We start from the raw sequence: 20,141 nt of genomic DNA on the forward strand, positions 1-20,141 counted from the left end.
CCCAGATTCATTTTCTCGATATGCTCTAGCACAAGAGCAGATAAACAAGGGGACAGTGATATGTTTTCATTTGGTGGATTTTAAAAGGCCCTATAATGATCTTCAAAGAATATGCATCAGGAGTCAGGACAGATGGACAGGCTCGTGCATGGGGACAGGAGTTGGGGTGTGACTTCAGCTGCCTCTGAGAACCTGGCAGGTCACCATAGCTCTGAGCCTCAGAGCTCTGAGCCACAGGGACACAGCATTTGGATGAAGTGGACTTATCAGCCTCCCTCTAGGGACATGGACCTTTATTTTGAAGATGTGATAATTTGAAGATATTATCTAGGAAGAGAAAGATCTTTACAAACAATGTGATGATTGGATAGCCCCCTGGTAACAGGAGTCAGGCTGTACCTGCTAACCTTAGTCTTCAAGGCTCCCACTGCTAAGAAGGCACTTTATCAAATAGAGGAAAGCTGCTTTAAAGGAAGAGTGAGTCCGTGGTGAATCAGCAGTCTTGGTGAACGGCTACAGTGCTCTATTTCCTGAGAAAAATGAAAGAAAAGAAGGAATTCAGTTGGATAATTAATAGGTGGAGGGGATTAAAAGTACACTCATGCTAAATGTTGAGTAATGTGTAGAAGTGCTGAATTACTATACATTGTACACCTGAAGCTAATATAACACTGTATGTTAATTATGTTTGAATAAGAAAAAAAAATTTATGTCTCTCTAACATAATGATGAGGTTAGAATTCAAAATAGGATGAGAACATGAGGCAAACTTTTAGTGATATCACTTTAAGGTTTGGCAGATTTGCCATTTAGCTATTACTCTTCATAATCTCTATCAGTCAATTAACATAACTTCTTATTCAAAATAGGCATCTTTTATATTAAGGACAGGAATTCAGTCTCTCTCTCAATTTGTTTTTATCCCTCTCTTTTAATTTGTTAGGTCTTAATTTAGAGCTTTATATACAATAACCATCCAATAAATCTTTGGGAACAATCTCCATAATTGAAGTTCATGACATGTTCAGAAGTACCGTTAGCTTATTTAACAGATGGGAAGAATAACCACCAATCAAGTTTAATGAGTTGCCATAGGTCAGAAATCAAGTCCGTGTTTGAGATAAAATGTTTTCATTGAGTCAAGTTTTTTATAGTGCTATCTGCTGAGAAACAGTGATCATTTGTGAGTTCAAAGGTGTTTACTAATTTGTCTGCTTGCTTTTTTCTCCCTTATAAGTAATGATATAAATAAGTAGTCACATTCATGAACATTCACTCATGTGCTTTACTTAGTCACATGTAAGCCTTTCTCAGCTAAAAACAAATGGTCTACCATACAGGTTTGTCTTGTGTGCTTCCTAACTTCCAAATGAGGTAAAAGTTTAATAGTGCAAAAAAATTAGATAAATTTATCCATAAAATAAAGAGACCTAGAAAGTTACTGATGGGTGGTACAGAGATTCCAACACAAAAGTTTTCTTGGAACTGGCAAACACAGGAAGTGTGTGGACTGCCAAAACAGAATGAAAGAAACAGCTTCCCACTCACTGGGACTCAGAGATCATTGTTGGGAAGTGGGGGCCAGAATAGTTGTTGGGATCCTAGGGGCTTCAGTCTTGGAACTGGAAGGTTTGGTGGAGGTGGGAGTGAGCAATGGGACTGGACAAACTGGAAGTGAAGGAATGTTTACATAACTGTTCCTGAGAGTCCCTATCTCACATGTGCAGAATACCCCTCAGAACGTGGAGACCCTTCTCTGAAAAATCTGCATGTACAGGGAAGGGTGTGCTCTCATGTGTGGATGTACCTCCCGAGTAAAGCCTTCCTAATTCTGGCCTCTCTAGAGTGTATAGCTTGCCAGTTGGCCCAGACTTACTCAATTGTGTCATCAGGTCCCAACACTCCAATTAGAATACTGGGCTTACCTGTAAGGAATTTTGCCAGACTCCTCTCATGCACTTGCTTCAGGTCCTTCAAATCCTATGTGTTTTTTGGTCTGTCCAGTGCTTCAGTGGCCACTTGACTGGCTCCAACTTTCTTTTTGTGGGTACAGTTCAATAATGTCTGGAGCCAGTCCTTACTGGCTTGGAAGGGTTAAAATAGCCATTATTTAACAATTAAACTATATAAAGTTATGACTAAATAAATTATATTATAAACAAAGATAATAAATATTCCAAACTCATTACTTTCTACCTATTTTATTATTTTAGAATATGTTCTGTTGTATCTGTATACAATGACTATTGTAACTGTATGACGAACACACCATATAGGGCACCCGTTTCCATGTCTACATTGAAGTCACTCACGGTGAGTATTTATACCATGGAACTAGGAGAGGCAGTTGTCAAACATTTAGTACCACCACACTGGTACAATCTGCCAGAACATACCCTCATACTTGCACAGCACACCTTTTACTTCTTGCTCCAGTGCTTAATTAGCATACTGAGTTGGAACACCATAAGATCATGTTTGAAGCCTCCTGAAACTGCAGGAACATTAACATCTTGTGGAGTTGCTCTTTGACAAACAGGAGCTGGTGGCTAAATTCTTGCCTCTATTCTCCCCTGGACAGACTGACCTACTTAACACCCCGTCTAAGAACACAGTCCTGTGAAACTGAGTAACCACTATGCTCAGTGCCAGCCAGCACCACCATATTTCTTAGTATTGGCCTTCCCTCCTTAACCCCATTTCCTTATGCCTCTGCTCTGGGACTGAGCTCTCCAATAAAAATAACCTGTTGCCTCGGGCTCTGCCTCCTACAGAGATCAAGGTAAGAAAAGTCCTAATAAGGAAAATGAGTGTGGAGTGGTGCAAAGACAAGGGATGGTACTGGACCCAACGCCAGAAGCAGTAGGGCTGTCATAACAGCTTGAATAGACAATACCAGGGAACAGTCAACCAAAGGTGGATGTTGAGTCATTTTGAAAAGATCTGAGATCTTCTGTTCATGAGTGCAGACAACCTGAAACAACACACAGGGAAGACAACAGGAAAGTAACTACCCAGACCACACTCTGTTCCTTTCGTCTCATCTCTTACCAGTGGGCCTTGTTGACCAAACACAACTGAGAGAGAAGAGATCAGGAGGGGACTGGAACAGGATGGAAGGAAGGGCAAATGGAAAATGTTGCTCACAGTATCCTAGAGCAAAATCTGTCCATTAGCATTCACAGTGCTCAGGTGCACTTTCCGCCCAAGAGAAAGCCTGGTCAGAATATGGACCAACTGTCTCAACAGCAAGGAGACAGAAATCAGCTGTGTGCATGAGAAAAGCCAAAACAAAGGAAAAACTGACTCTGGAAAAAACAAAGAAAGGAACTTCAAAACAAACTTATTATATCTATACAACAAGAACAGGGTGTTATGAGTAAAAGGAGCAATCAGATAAACAAGAAAGAGTTCTTAGAAATTAAAAAAATTATTATAGAAGTAAAAATTTCAAATGAGCTAAACGATAAATGGAAAAAAGTCTTCTAGATCCTAGGGCAAGCCATAGAAAATGTGAGACCATAGCAAGAGTCACAGAAATCGAATCCCAAATAGTAGCTCAGAAAGAGAGAAAAAAATTGAAGAAAATATTGGCTATAGCAACATTTTCCTAGATCTGTCTCCTAAGGCAAGAGAAACGAAAGCAAAAGTAAACTATTGGGACTTCATCAAAATAAAAGCTTTTGCACAGTGAAGGAAACCACCGCTAAAACAAAGAGAAAACTTACTGAATGGGAGAAGATATTTTCAAATGATAATCTGAAAAGAGGTTAATATCCAAAATATATAAAGAATGTATACAACTCAGCATCAAAACACCAAACAATCCAATGAAAAAATAGGCAGAGGGGCAGCTGGATGGCTCAGTTGGCTAAGGGTCTCGCTCTTTATTTTGATCTTGTGGTTCACGAAATTGATCTTGTGATCTTGATCATGACCTCCTGGTTTGTGAAATTGAGCCTTGCATGGGGCTCTGTGCCAACAGCATGAAGCTTCTCTGAGATTCTCTCTCTCCCTTTGTCTATGTCCCCTCTCAAAATAAATAAATAAATAAACTTTAAAAAGGGGGGGGCAGAGGACCTGAATAGATGTTTTTCCAAAGACACACATCCAGATGGCCTAGCAGACATGTGGAAAGATGCTCAACATCACTAATCATCAGGGAAATGCAAATCAAAATTACAATGAGATGCCATCTTATACCTGTTATAATGACTAAAATAAAAAAGACAAGAAATAACAAGTGCCGGTGAGAATGCAGAGAAACTACATTCCACTGTGGGTGGGAATGTAAACTGGCACAGCCCCTCTGGAAAACAGTGTGGAGGTTCCTCAAAAAAATAACAATAGAACTCCCCTATGACCCAGCAATAGCACTGCTAGGAATTTACCCAAGGGATATAGGAGTGCTGATGCATAGGAGCCCATGTACCCCAGTGTTCATAGCAGCACTCTCCACAATAGTCAAAACATGGAAAGAGCCGAAGTTTCCATCAACGGATGAAAGGATCAAGAAGATGTGGTTTGAGGCACCTGGGTGGCTTAGTCGGTTAAGCGTCCGACTTTCGCTTAGGTCATGATCTCGCGGTTCGTGGGTTCGAGCCCCGCATCGGGCTCTGTGCTGACTGCCAGCTCAGAGCCTGGAGCCTGTTTCTGACTGTTTCAGTCTGTGACTCCCTCTCTCTCTGACCCTCCCCTGCTCATGCTGTCTCTCTCTCTCTCTTTCCTAGAAATAAAAAAAAAAAAACAGTAAAAAATTTTTAAAAAAGGAAAAAAAAAAGATGTGGTTTATCTATACAATGGAATACTACATGGCAATGAGAAAGAATGAAATCTGGCCATGTGTAGCAACATGGATGGACCTTGAGGGTGTTATGCTGAGCGAAATAAGTCAGGCAGAGAAAGACAAATATCATATGTTTGCACGTATAGGAGGATTAGGAGGAACTTAACGGAGGACCATGGGGGAGAAGAAGGACGGAAATGGTGGGGGAGAGGGAAACCATGAGAGACTCTTGAATGCTGATAAAAACTGAGGACTGATGGGTGTGGGGGTGGAGGGGGGAGATGGGCATGGAGGGGGGCACTTGTGGGGATGAACACTGGATGTTATATGGAAACCAACTTGACAATAAACTATTTGTAAAAAAAAGATAAAAATTTAAAAAAATAAAAATAGAATTACCATATGATCCAATAATTCCATTATTAGGTATTTACCTAAAGAAAACAAAAACACTAATTTGAAAAGATATATGAACCCCTATGTTTATCGCAGCATTATTTAGAACAGCCAAAATATGGAAGCAACGTAAGTGCCCATCAATAGATGAATGGATAAAGAACATCCAATGTGCACACACACACTCACACACACAGAGGCATATTACACAGCCATAAAAAGAATGAGATTGTGCCATTTGAGACAACATGGATGAAGGCAAAACAGGTGAAGGGGAGAAGGAGATACAGGCTTCCAGTTATGGAATGAATAAGTCACTGGAAGAAAAGATACAACATAAAGAATATAATCAATGGTATTGTAATAGTGATATACAGGGACATATGGTAACTATTTGTGGTGAACTTAGCGTAATGTACAAACGTGTTGAATCACTATGTTGTACACCTAAACTAATGTAACATTGTGTGTCAACATACTCATTTTTTAAAAAAAGAACATATTGGAAATATATATGTATATATATATGAAAGGGTTCCAGGGTTAAAGATCTAAGTCTTCAAAAAGGCTACATTTTGTACCCCTGTACCGAAAAGTCACTGGACATGAGCTGCCTTCACGGAGTGCTTGTAAGCTTGGGCAAAGTGGCTCCATTTAGCCATGGCAATTTCTGGAGAGAGATTTAGCTGTTAGCCATCAGCAATCAATACCTCTGGCAGCAGGGAAAGAGGCCTGGTTTTTAAAGGAAATCTGATGGTTGGTCACCTGGGTAGCTCAGTCAGTTGGGCGTCCAACTTCAGCTCAGGTCACGATCTCTCAGTCCGTGAGTTTGAGCCCAATATCAGGCTCTGTGCTGACAGCTCAGAGCCTGGAGCCTCCTTCAGATTCTGTGTCTTCCTCTCTCTGCCCCTCCTCTGTTCACACTTAGTCTTTCTCATTCTCAAAAATAAATAAACATAAATTTAAAAATAAACGAATAAAGGGAATCTGATGGTGCACCACTTTGTGCTGCTCAAATCCAGTTGCTAAATGAATAAACATTCACTCCATCTGGGAACAAGCTTGTCTGGGATTCTGGTTGGGTGCTTTTCCTGGGAAAACACATAAGAGGAAGGGCAGTGATATCAGCTGTAATCCCCACCATTCCAACTGGTCTTGAGGCTGTAGCTGATTCTTGCCCTCTCCCTCCTCTATTTTATACCTTTACCTCTTGTTACCTCTGTTAACTCTGCTGGCCTAAGATTGCTTCTCTGGTATAGTGACCCAGACTCTCTTCCCTGAGGGCTCTGAGCCCTGGTCTTGGTTTTTCTTGGGTACGGATGCATTTGTTCAGTTACCATCAAAATTGGGGAGGGTGTGGGTAACCAAGAGATGGCCCCGTAGATCACCTGGCTGTCAAACATACTATTCCCTGGCCTCAATTGTGTAAGAGCAGCCCTGTCTCCTTCTGTGGAACATGGATAGTCTGTCTGCCAGGACAGTGACCTCTTTTCTTGCCTGTTGGGCTCTTGGCACATAGAAATCAAAGTGACATTGCAGTAAGTGCAGCTTAAATTTAGTGGAACTCTTACTGTTTCTCCTAGAAGTGCTGCCAATCTAGGAACCAGGATCTCCAACCAATGCTATCCAATAGGACTTTCTGCAATGATGAAAATGTTCTATACTTGCACCATCCAACATGGTGGCTGTTAACCACACATGGCTATTGAGGACTTGAAATCTGGTCAATAGGATTAAAATGAATTTTAACTTTTATTTACTTAATTAAAATTTTAAAAGTTACATTAGAATAGTGGCTACCATGTTGAGCGGTGCAGTTCTAGATCATGACAGTCCAAAGTTTCAAGATTAAAAGCACAAAATCCCCAAGCTGGTTACTGGAACATATGTCTACATTTATCCCTTGGCTCTATCTACAGGGGACACAGCACCATGTAATATTCTTTGATTCAAGACATATACTATACCCTAGAGAAAGGCATCTCATTGTAGTACGGCATCTTCTCCAAGCTAGAGACTTAGCTGTGCCTTCAAAAGGCCCTTGCATTACTTGATGGTGGGGGGTGGGGGGTTAGATATCCAAGACTTGTCCAATTTTAAAATGTCACAATTAAACATGAGTTGGTCCCTACTCCCTCCTCCTCCCCAAAAAGGCCAGCAGTTTCTGACTGGTGCAGATAGGACTAGTGGATCCTACCACCAAGTGTCCTTCCTCTGCTACAAAGTGGATCTCTGAGTCTGAGGTGGTGTAATGCAGTATTCCATGCTGATAGATCAAATAATATAAGATGGATAGTGGTGCTGACCAAGCTGCTCTACAGACTGGAAAAGAAAGTCATACCCAGAATATTTGTTACTTCCAGTCAAGATGAATCACTGCCTTTTCCAGAGTGGGTCAAATGCAATCAATTTGCCACCAAGTATCTCATTAGTCACTTAGGAATGGTGCCAGAATAGAGACACAGCTTTGGTTTATATGCCTGGGAAATTGGACATTTGGCTTTGGCAAATGGCCTTGGTCATTTGGAACCCTTGCTGTTGGGCCCATGCATAGCTTCCATCCCTGTCACTTTTGTCCATTCAAGTGCCTATTATGCTAATGACAGAGGCTGGAACTGATATCAACTGACTGAAACATACTTGGTAGCGTAGTGCCTTTTCTAGGTTGGACGCTCTCTGGTAGATATTAATGCGTGATGCAAAGATCTTCTATACTTGGTGCCTACTCCTGTGGGCCTACCTACATGTCTGTTCCTCAGACATCTTTATTCCTAATATTCTTTCTTCTAGGCCCTGACCAATCAGCTAAATCATCTACCACTGCTATGAGCCCATGTATATTCTTTCCTCCGGCTACTTTTCTTTCCACACAGCCTGAGGCTCTGCCTATTGAAAGACTTTCCCCTCACTGCTGTCTTTTAAGACCACCCTGAATGGGGCTATAGTATATGTGCAGCCAATTTTCATCTGGCATCCATATACAAGCCCATCCATCCATGAACCAAACTCAATCTCTTCCCTCATCTGTCACCTGGAACAATATTGAGTGGTATGGGAGTGTAGGCCACTACACTTGAAGAGTTTACTTGTGTTCTCTTTCCTACTCATGCACAGTTATGTATGTACCTCTCCCACCACACAACTTATTGTTGTTGGGATCAGCTTACCTTATGACTTAGTAGGTTTGACAGATCCCAGTTCATGGTGACCTACTCTAGGCCACATGTCACTCAATTTCTACTGAGGTCAAATTGTACGCCAGGATCTCTATTTGAATGACATATGGATCTCTGCTGCAGGTGATATGGCCTTGCTCTTGAGCATTAGGAATCTACACTGTGATCATCCCATTGGATCTTAACATGAATTTTTCATGGCATCTCTTCCATTACCAATACCCCTAGAAGAGTGAAGTTTACCAGGTTGTATGGTAGAAGCTGCAAAGTGGCTTGTATTGCAGATTTCACCTGCTGCTAAGTCCTTTTCTGTTCTGCACCACATTTATAGTTGGTATCCTTTCATGTCATTCAATAAATGGATCAGAGAAAATTACCAGTTGTGGAATATACTCTCTCCAGAACCCAAAGAGTCCTACAAGGCATTTTAATTTTATTGTAGTGATGAAGGGTGTATGCTATAATAGTTTATCTTTTATTTTGGCGGTTGTCTGGGCATGCCCCAGACCTGTGGGCCATTAACAGTTTTATACATATGGCAAGATCTTGACTCTTCATATATTTCATGTCACCCTTAGAGATATACCTATGTAACCAATGATTGATCTTCTTGCTTGACTAGTCTGATTAATATTAAATTATTAATATCAGTGACAAATGTGATGCTCTGCAGAATGTCTAGATTTCCCAGATTTCTTCAGAGGAGGGTGATGGAGGGTGGGAGAATTAACATTACCCCAGTGCAAAACTGTAAATGTATAAATTATTTGTTCCTTATGAATACAAGGAGTTTCTGACCCTTCTTTGAATAGAAGTGGAACAGAACACATTCCTAAGACCAAAGGTACATACCATGTACCTTAACTTGAGTTAATCTGCTCTAGGAAAATATTATATCTGACAAAGAACTATAATCATGATTACTATTTGGTTAATTTTATGTTAGTCCACAGTCATCCTGCAAGACCTGTCTGCTTTATTAAGTGACAGACTTAACAAAGTAAGTGGGAATATCATTCGGACCACCGATACTGAATTCCTTTGGTCTCTAAGGATGGCATGAATTTCTGCCTTTATCACTGGAATGTGGGGTTTTAAATTTTATTTGATCAGCCTGAGAGGAGGCAGTTTTCAGGTCTTTCCCTTGGCCTTCTTCACTATCATAGCTCTTGCTCTACAGTTCAAGGAAGGAGTCTGAGGGCTCTGCCAACTATCAAATGTATACATGCCAATGATACTTTCAGTAACTTGAACATGACCACCACATGAGTCAATGGGCCCATTGGGCCCACCTGTGAGCTGGATCTGTCTTGAACTCCATATGTTGCCAAGTCCCTATGTGCACCCACTCTAACAAGGGTCTATGGTGATGTTTTGGGTCCCCTAGGTATCAGTGCCAAGTCAGATCCTGTGTTTAATAGTCCTTTAAAAGTTTGGGTATTTTCTTTTCTCCAGTTACAATTACCTGAGTTTAAGTGCCTGAAGGTCCCTTTAGGGAAGGACTGGCATATGCAATTGCTTTAAAGTAGCTGGGTCCTTCTACCCAGGGACCTAGCCTCTTCTTCCTTGAGTGTGTTTCAGGATTCAGAATTGGTTCAAGTCCTAAAACTGGCAAGGGATTATGATCTTTCTTCAGGAACCTATTCTCAGTCATTGATCATCCATCTTTGCTTTCTTTTTAGCTGTACTAAATAAACAGGACAACTGTTGGCTGATGTGCAATAATGGGTTAACTCAGCAAGTTTGGAATGTTCAAACTGTGCATATTCCAAAGAAATTTGTCCTTGACTGGCTCTTAGAAGATAAGCTCTAAGCCCTAGAAATATTCTACCTGGCGAGAGTGTCTTTTGGGGGCACCTAGGTGGCTCAGTTGGTTAAGCCTCCAACTTCGGCTTAAGTCATGATCTCACGGTTTGTGGGTTTGAGCCCTGCATCAGGCTCTGTGCTGACTCTCAGCTTGGAGCCTGAAGCCTGTTTCAGATTCTGTGTCACCCTCTCTCTCTGACTTTCCCCTCCTCATGGTCTCTCTCTCTTCTCTCTCTCAGACATAAATAAAACATTAAAAACAAAAATTTAAAAAAAAAAGTGTGTCTTTATACTGGTGCATTGGTTCATGGTTTATCTAACAATGTGACTTATGGTGGGGGTCTTAAACAACATTGTATCAATTTGACTGGTAGAGGGGATGGAGACTAAGTCAGCGACATGGACACCTGAGCCTTACATAACCAACTCTCCAGAAAAATTCTAGACATGAAGCCTCAAGTTTTGGTTGGCACAACTCCTCCATATGTGTTGCTGGGAGTATCAAGCACTGTTCCTATGGCTCAGCTGGAAGATGATGACTAGAAGCTCTCACCTGATCTCTCCTGCACTCTGGCCTATGTACCATTTCCTGACTCTGATTTTAATCTGTATCCTTTCACTGTAATAAACTATAACCATGAGTATAACAGTTCTTCTTAGTTCGATGAGTCCTAGTGAATCACTGAATTTGAGGGTGGTCTTGCAGACCCACTGACACGTCTGTCCAACTATTTTGCCCCTCAGAGCACATGTTTTCCTGGTCATATCCATAGCTCTCAAGGGACCCTGGCTGCCCTGCCAGTTGCACCACTTATTACAATAATTGGGCTTACCGTCTAACCTCTAATACCTAAGTGCTGCCACCTGGTTTTTATTATTTCAGGATCCCCTCATCCTCATTGCTATCAGGGAGCCCATTTCTGTAAGATCATTTGCTATCATCAGCCCTGCCCTACAGGGGATAGCTGCTACTAAGCTTCTCAAAGATTAGGGGTCCCTTTCAGAAGCATACTCCTAACTGCTTTGGTAACTGACATGTTCTCTGGGCTGGTCCACAGCACATGGTCATCCAGAGGGTTTCTGACTTTACACAGTAAATATGCTCCAGTATGATCACTTCACTGAGCCATTTGGTCCTAGTTTTGGCATTTCTACTGCACTTAGTATGGGAAACCACTTCTGACAGACTTCCAAGTCACCCTAGCAGTGTGTTAATTTGCTGGGATCCTTTCTGGATATTAAATCCCATGTCATGAGTGAGCATGCCCATACAAATGAACTCTAACTTATCCAAGTTCTTGAGCTACCCTCCTGGGTCCAGTCTCCTCATGGCACAGTCCCATGACTAGCCTCCTGGCTCCTGCTTGTACATAATGTCTGGGTCCTGCAGCTCCATCACTACCTAGTGCTTCTCCTCACCCAGCAGACCTAGCACTTGCCCCGTTGGGTTATGTGTGACTTGACCCTAGTTCTTGTTCTGGAGGCCAGGTGGGAAGGTGGAGGAAGATCCCAGGAGTAGGTTGGGGTAGGTGTTGTCTGGCAAGGCAAAGCCTCAGCTGATCCTATAGGGAGCTCTGGAGCTGGAATGTCTCTTTCAGCATCATCCTGAATTGAGGCAAGGTAACCCAGCCTTCTTCTGCCAGACAACGGATGCAAGCTGCCTTCAAGCATGATCCCTTTGGCTGAAGTCAATTCCCAGAGGCTCTCAGCTGTGAGCAGTGACAGCAATTCTCCCAACACTTGGGGGAATGAGCACCTTGCTCCTGATCGGGAGGCACCATAGCATTCCCTTCAACCACCAGAAGACAAAAAGACAAGTTAGGACAAATAAATCTAGAAGACAATGATTAATTCCTTAAAATTCCTTCCTTCTTCCAAATGTTTCATAAAATCATTGATCATTTGAATACATTAGAGGAATCAGGTGTCCCCATGTGGCTCAGTCAATTAAGTGACTGACTTCAGTTCACTTAGTTCATGAATTTGAGCCCCACATCTGGCTCTCTGTTGACAGTGAGGACCCCCACTTTGGATCCTCTGTCTCCCTCTCTCTGGCCTTCCCCACTCTCTCTGACTCTCAAAAATAAATAAACATTAAATTTTTAAAAAGAAATCAATTCAAAGAATTATACTACTTGAAATAATAATACTATCAAGGTATATCAAAACATCTTATTTTTAAGTGAAGATTTGAATAATCCTTCTAGTAGTAGTCTTTCGGGTTGTCCTACATAACTACTTTCCCCTTTAACCCTCTATTTTTTTTTCAAAGAAGAAAAAAATAAGAACAAGAGAAAAGGCTAAGTTGGTAAAAAAAAGAAAGAAAGAAAGAAAAGTTGGGGGTTTACTTTGAAGTATGTAGAGAAAGTGTGATCTGTGGAAGATCATGGGTGTCCATGGATCACCATAAAGTGCTCTGAGCACCAAGCGACAGTTCAAGGCCTTACCCGGAAGACAATGAGTGTCATTTATGATCACCATACATGTTTTTTATTCAAACAATATTCCAAGGTCGTTTCCTGCTCTGTCTCCTGCTCTGTCAGATGTGCAAAAGTAGGGCTGGGGAGCTGCATTCTGAAATGGGAAATTAAGAGGGGCTGGGTTGATGCGGAGAAAAAAAGCCTTGGGGAGTGAGACTGCATTTATTGGTTTATTAAATTCGACTTTGGTCATTGGTTCCCAGACTCAGTCAACTCTTCTCTAGTGCCCTCTGCTGGAGGACAACTAGAACTATTTACTATATATGTGTAATGAGTATTTTTCAGTTTTTAGACTTTAATAGTGATGGATTCACAGTGCTCTCTCCAACCCCCAGCACCTCGCAAAAAGGATCAGGTCACGGGCTGGCAGGAGCCATTCTAGTGGGCAGGGAGGTGAACTCTGCCTTCAGTCTGGTCTCAGGAGGTGCCTAAGAATTGCCAACCTGATACCATGAGAGGAGAGGTTGGCCAGGTGCATGGCTTCACCTCCCTGTGATCACCTGTAGCCAGGTGATAAATTAGTCACTCATAAAGGAAGTACAGCTTCTGATGCCCTTTGGGGTTTCTGCCTCTCCATTCCCATCTCACTTAGGGGTTAAAAAAACCCAACAACTTATTTTTGAAATTGAAATTGAAGGGGCTAAGTGTATTAGATCCAGAATTTGTTTTTATATTTTTCTTCTCAAATGACAAAGAAGTACTCTTCTCCAGGATCCCCATTCAATATCATGCATATGATAACTTAGGCCCAGAACAAGATATCTCCATGTTAAAATACAATTCTCGTACAGTGTTTACTTGCCTGTTTCCCTCGTGAGGCCAAGTTTCTTGAGGTAAAGATACCTATGCCTAGTTGGAGCTCAGTGTTTGATTATCTGATGCATGAATGGGTGGACAGATGGAAAGACAAAAAAATGGCATAATCTTTTTTTCATTGTTTCTTTTTTAAACACTTAGGTCTTCTTTATGCATATAAGTGTGAAAAATAATAATTGTATGGCTTGATGAATTTTATAAAATTGAAGTTACCTCTGTCAACAGCATCCAGGTCCAGAAAGGGAACATTCCCAGATGTCTTCCTCATACACCAACCAGTCACCACCCATCCCTGGAGGTGGCCACTGACAGCATGAATTGCTTGGTCTTCTTTTGTACTTAAAGCAGAATCATATAGTATGTTCTCTCTTTTGTGTGCTCACTCTGTTTTAGAATTATTATGTATTTACAGTTTCTTTTTTCTTTAATATTTATCTCAGAGACAGAGAGAGACAGAGCACAAGCAGGGTAGGGGCAGAAAGAGGGGAAGGCACAGAATCTGAAGCAGCCTCCAGGCTCTGAGCTGTCAGCACAGAGCCCAACGTGGAGCTCGAACCCATAAACTGCAAGATCATGACCTGAGCTGAAGTCAGACGCCTAACTGGCTGAGTCACCCAGGCACCCCGTTATTTACAGTTTCCTATTGAAACTCTTATGTCAGTGGGTGATCCTGTGGTGGTATGTGGCCTCTTTTTTATCTGGCTTCATTTGCTCCATATTGCGTGTATAAGATTCAGCTCTTTGTTGAATTATGGATCACTCATCGTCACTACAGTATAGTGTCCCATTATAGCAACACCCCATGATGCAGTTTGGTTTCTCCCCGAATAGACACTGAGCAAGCATCTAAGTGTAAGTAATTTATTTTGGAGATGAAGGAAAACCCCTGGAAGGTGAATGAGGGAATGAGACAAAGAACAGAAGATAGGCAGCAATGGCTGTGTTACCAGGTGAATCACCATGGGCCTCTGGAGCTCAATCTTGCTGATATCTCTGGGGAAGAGTGTAGAGATGCTCTGGAGGGATGAGAGGTTTGAAATTATTTATACTCTGACACTCTTCAGTCATTAACAGGACTGCTGAGCAAGGAATGAGCTGTGGTCATTCCCAGGCTCTCCTGGTCTGCTGGTAAGGGGGAAGGGGACAAGAAAAGGAGCTCTGGTGCCAGACAAAGCTCGTAGACAAAGAAAAGCAGGTGAAGGCAGTTGGAACTCAGGCAAGCAGTTAAGATTTTCCTTAGACCCACATAGTCTTCTAATATTTTCCTCTTATTGACTGTATAATGTCCAGGCCCTCCCAGCAACAGATGCCAAGATAAAATTAGATTTGTAGGAGATTTATTGGAGAAAATGGGGAGAGAGCCAGAGGAGGCTGCAGGGCTGACCCCTGTGGAGAAGAGAGGGAAAGAAGGAGGGAAGGGAGGTTGGACAGGAAAGGTCTTCATATCTCAGCAAATCTGATGGGGAGTTTGTCTTTAAGCTCAAATTACACAGGTCTCAAGGAAGAGACCTGCCTCAGTGTCCCTGCTGTAGCTAGTCATTAGCTGAAGCATGGCGTGGAGTCAGCTGCAGTACCTGGAGCCTTCAGTCACTTATACTCCCTGAGACAGGACACCTGAGAGGCACATAGTTCCAGCTGCTAGGTTGCCCAAGTTAATGAGAGAGCAATCAAACAGCAGTATCTAATCCAGCATCATCTTTCTGACGCTGCTTCTTATTAATACTATATGTATAATTTCAAATGCAAAATTCAAATGCAAATCACCTTTGTCCCTAAGTTATCCTCTCTCTATGTGATATCCACTCATGCCACTCTGACTGTCCCCTTGAATTAATTAAGCCAGTTAAAGATTCCTTTTCTTATCTGAAACTCTGCCCACAAGTTCTGTTTTTAAGATGCAAATATTCCTTGGAAGACTTAAGCCCTTTAGTTTTTTATTTACACTTTGGAAAGACCCAGTGTTGACTTAACCCTACTTCCTGAATGTGGTAACTTGAGCAAGTCTTGGAGCCTCTCTGAGCCGCAATTTCTTCATCTGTAACACCTTTGCTCACAGGCTTTAGGTGAGAAATAAGATAATGCGTGTGACATTCTCAGCACACAGTTAATTCTGAAAACTGATTCTTCTCTTTTCTTTTTTCCCATCCCTGCATCCTGGCTCCTCTTCCTTGATTACCAGTATTGTTTTCCTTCTAACACTGAGATTTATTTATTAAAACATGGAGATGAGATAAGGGTTAGAGAGGAGGGGAGATGGAAAATGGAGCATGGTTCTATTCACAGGATGTTTACTGAGGCTGGGGGTCCACTAGTTAAAGCATTTTCTTTGCTCTCGTTATGAACAAATGTTGACCACTGTTGTTAGATCAGATGGCTCTGCAGAGGAGGGCCTGAAACCCAGAGGTCCTCTGGAGAGTTGTAGTTCAGTGGAAGGGAGCAGAGGGATCCCCAGAAAATATATGCCAATATTAAGTGACTGAGAGGTGGGAGGAAGATATGAAAAATGAAGTAGCAGCTCTGCCTGGAGCCTGAGATTTGTCTCAGCTGGGGATGTAGTTTCCATATTAGGTGTCCCCTTGACACATGTGCACATCACACCCAGGATCCCTTTTCTCCAGGGCCTGTTCCACTGAACCTCTGAGAGCTCATGTACGGAGCTCATAACTTCCCATTGAAGTTAATGGGCTTTTACTTATTGTGCATGTCTGTGTGTCTGTGAAAGATCCAAATGCCCACCAGAACAACTGGCAGGGGCCATTGCTTTTCAAAGGATGTCCTTTTAAAAACCTCTGGGAAAAGTACTGGGTTTGCAAGAATTGTGCTCAATCAGAAGAATTCCAGGACCCTCAAATTGTATACCATGAGTTCTACCTAATTGATCCGTGGGAAAAGTAGATGTTATTTCATTGCTGATTTGTTTGTCTACAAGAGGGGAATGGTTTTACCTAGAGCTACTTGTCCTATTCTGTCCAGTCCCTCTTGTGGTTAGTGACAGTCACGTATAAGAAATCTCATCTGGGATGGGAGACAAAGGAGAGGAGGAAAAGGCAGGTTGCAATGGACAGTGCCAGGCCAGAGGTCCACATCCTGAGGGTCTGGCTGACCCAACCTGGGGACTTTCCTTAGAGACTCGGAGGACTCTCTGTGCATACACAGCAGGTTGGAAATGCCAGGGAATTAACATCCCCCCACCACCCAAACTGTGGGATCATTCTGGGGAGAGTGCTCTAGGCTGCTTCCCAACTATCCCTGTAGGGCTGCACTAAGGAGCCCAAAGCTTAACAATTGTACCTTTTATTTGACAAATCCCCACCCCATTTCACTACCCCACCTACACCCGTCATGTTCTCTGCACACCCCACCTCTCCCAAATAAACCATTTGCACTGAAATCCTTGTCTCTGGAGAACCCAAGCTAACAGGCATGCTGCTACAGTCATGGGAAAAAGTGTGAGGATTCAGTCTGGTCTGACACTCTCAGATATGATCAATTCTGGGAGGCAGTGTGGTGTGATGGGGAGTGCCTGGCATTGGCAGGGACACCACCTTATGATCTGGCTTTGTTGGTCCTTAGCTGTGTGCCCCTGGTAAAGCTCCTTATTGACCCCGTTGGGATCTCACTGAGCTCATCAAAAATAGAGATATCATGATGACAAAGTTCTCACCTCCCCCCTGGGGCAACTCTGAGACTCAGATGGGAATTGGAAGAAAAGCACTTTGTAAACTGCAAAGCATTACATGAAGGGAAGTGAAATTTTAAGTTGACTGTCTTAAGTATTTTTTCTTTTTCATATTCTAGATAGGCATTAGCACTGCTTGTAGTTTATGAGTCAAGAGCTTTGTAAGTGGCTACCTAATTTTACATAAATATTAAATTATTTCAATTCCCTGGAAGGATGACTCTTAGGTAGGTAAAAGCTTGAGTAGCTTCAGGGTCCCTTGACTTAGAATGATCATATAAATTGGATCAGAGAGGGAAGAGCTAAGAACTAGAATATGTTAGTGCCAGAGTGGCTCAAATGAATGAAATACTCTCAAAAGTTCCAAACAGTAAACTCAGGAGCTAAGTTATACACAGATACAAGGTCAAAGCCTTCTATTTGCACCTTCTCATCCTTGTATGCTTGTGGAAATGAAGAATGGCACCGACTGGCCATCCCATCCAGTGAAGGTGACATGGCACAGAGGGTCTTGGGCCAGCCAGATCATAGGGTGTTGCTTGCACAGGGTGCAGATCAACTTTTTGCAAGATTATAGAAATAGTATTTCTGAAATAAAAATAATGGGTAAGATTAAAGAAATCTGACTTAGTCACTGAGTGGTATGTTTTCTGAATCAATATTTTTTCAACTACCCTGTATTTTATCAGTCCCCACCCCCAATGTCTTGGTGAAAAGTCTTATCTACATTTTACAGGTGAGGAAACTGAAGCTTTGAAAGATAATCACTCAAGGTCCCAGAATTAGTCACTTTGTCTGACACTTAAGAACCCAAGTCCAGGACCTGTTTGCTCTACCATGCTCTCTGACCCCACAAGCTAAAGTTCATTGTCATCAGAGATGAAGACATGAAGGTCTCATGCCCTTTTGGGTGACCCTTTTGGGTCATCACCAGGAGCATTCAAGACATGTATCTGACTCCTGCCCTTTTACAGTCCAGAATCGTGGCTTTATGCAGGGGACAATTTTGCCCCTCCCCTCATCCCAGGGGACATTTGACAGTGTCCAGAGACAATGGGGGGGGGTGCTACTGGCATCTAGTGGATAGAGTCAGGAATGCTGCTAATGCATAGGACAGCCCCCACAACAAAGAATTATCTGGCCCATATGTCAATAGTGTAGAGGCTGAGAAACTGTGGGTCTAGAGAGGAAGAGACAATAATTGAAACTAAACTGCAGTGACAACAATCGCAGGTGATGGCTACCATGCACTGGGAGACTAACATGTGCCGAGAACTGGGCCAAGTGCTTCCACTTAGCAGCAGGGAACAAAGGGTTGACGAGGGGATTAGATCTTCACAAATGGGGGAGTCTGGGGTGTAGTGTTGGGAAGACAGTGTGGAGGCATTAACAGGTTCATATGAAGCCCTGGGGTGAACAGGAAAGTCTGTGCTGGGATGGCAGGTGGTCTGGGAATAAGCATGTCCAGTAGCTGAGTGGGATGGTGTGGGGAGCTGGTAGGGATGTTTGAGGGGAGGTTGTGAAGGGTGGTTGGGAGGCGGTGGAGACCATGTGAAGTCCATGGGGAGGCTGTGGAGGTTGTGGGGATGCCATGGAGAGGTTAGGGGGAGGCCATGGGAAGAGTGGTGGGAAGGCCATGTGGAGGGTCATGAGAAGGCCATGAGGGGGCCATGGGAGGTTGTGAGAAGGCAATGGGGAGAGTCATTGGGAGGCTGTGAAACTTGAGGGAAGGCTTTGGTGGTTCCTAGGAGACAGTGAGAGTCATGGTCCTAGCAGACCTCCCCCAAGGGGCACCACGGCCACACCTGGGCAGCCATGCAGGGAGAGAGCACAGACAGAGTGGTGACAAGGGTGGGACCCCGTAAGGACCTAGTAGAGTAGAGGAGTGTGTATGTGGGCCTGAAGAGCAGTGAGGGCAGGGGGCACAGGAAAGAGTCTGACAAGTGACAGTGAGCTGGGAAGAGAGAGGATGGAAGGAGCTGGACTGGAGAAGCAGGGTCTGACGGGTCTGAGCAGAGGTGGCTGCCATCAGATTTGAATGCTGGAAAGATGCTGTGGATAGCAGAGTGGACAGGCCACTGTGGGGACAGTAAGTTAGGAGAGGAACTGCTCTGCAAGGAAGAAGCCATGATGAGGCTTAGACCAGGGGCTGGTGGGATGGAGGGAGAGAAATAGATAGAACCCAAGAAGCCCAGACATAGTAAAACCAACCAAACTTGGTGGTGACTTGGGTCTGGGGATGGACAGAGGGTGATTTCAGTTCCAGGATGCCACCTAGTTGTCTAAGTTATGGCAGATGGGGACCATCAGAAGAAACCAGGCTTGGGGAAGAAGACCATGAATTCCACTGGGGTTATTCTTGATTTGAGGTGCCTTGAAAGCACCCAGTGGAGAAATCAAATAAATGCACAGCTGGTCACCTGTGCTGGACCTGGAGCTGGAAGGAGGACTGGACCAGAGATACACATGTTACCTTTCTTACTGTGAGGATTGTAATTTGAGCTGAAGTCAGGGATGGCAGTCCCCAAGTGTGATCTTTGGACAGCAGCAGCAGTGGCAGCCAGAAAATGTATTAGAAATGTAGACTCTCTGGCCCCATCCCAGACCCACTGAGTCAGAAACTTCTGGGTGAACCCAGTCATTTATATTTTAACATGCCCTCCAAGGAGATTCAGATGCACAGGAAAGCTCAAACTTTGTTTCACACTTAACTTATGTGGGGAAGGGTGCCTGGGTAGTTCAGTTGGTTGAGCTTCTGACTCTTGATGTCAGCTCAGGTCCTGATCAGGTCGTGGGATCGAGTCCCATGTTGGGCTTTGCATTGAGCATGGAGTCTGCTTGGGATTCTCTCTCTCTCACTCTGCCCCTATCCCCAGCTCTCTCTCAATCTCTCTCTCTCAATCTCTCTCTCTCTCAAAAAAACAAAACAAAACAAAAACTTACCTGGGGAGCTTTTAAAATCCCCAATGCCCATCCTGTACCACTACTTCAGAATCTCTAGG

This window comes from Hyaena hyaena, unplaced genomic scaffold (genome assembly GCF_003009895.1).
Source record: "Hyaena hyaena isolate Hyena2069 unplaced genomic scaffold, ASM300989v1 scaffold_643, whole genome shotgun sequence".
Classification (NCBI taxonomy): Eukaryota; Metazoa; Chordata; class Mammalia; order Carnivora; family Hyaenidae; genus Hyaena; species Hyaena hyaena.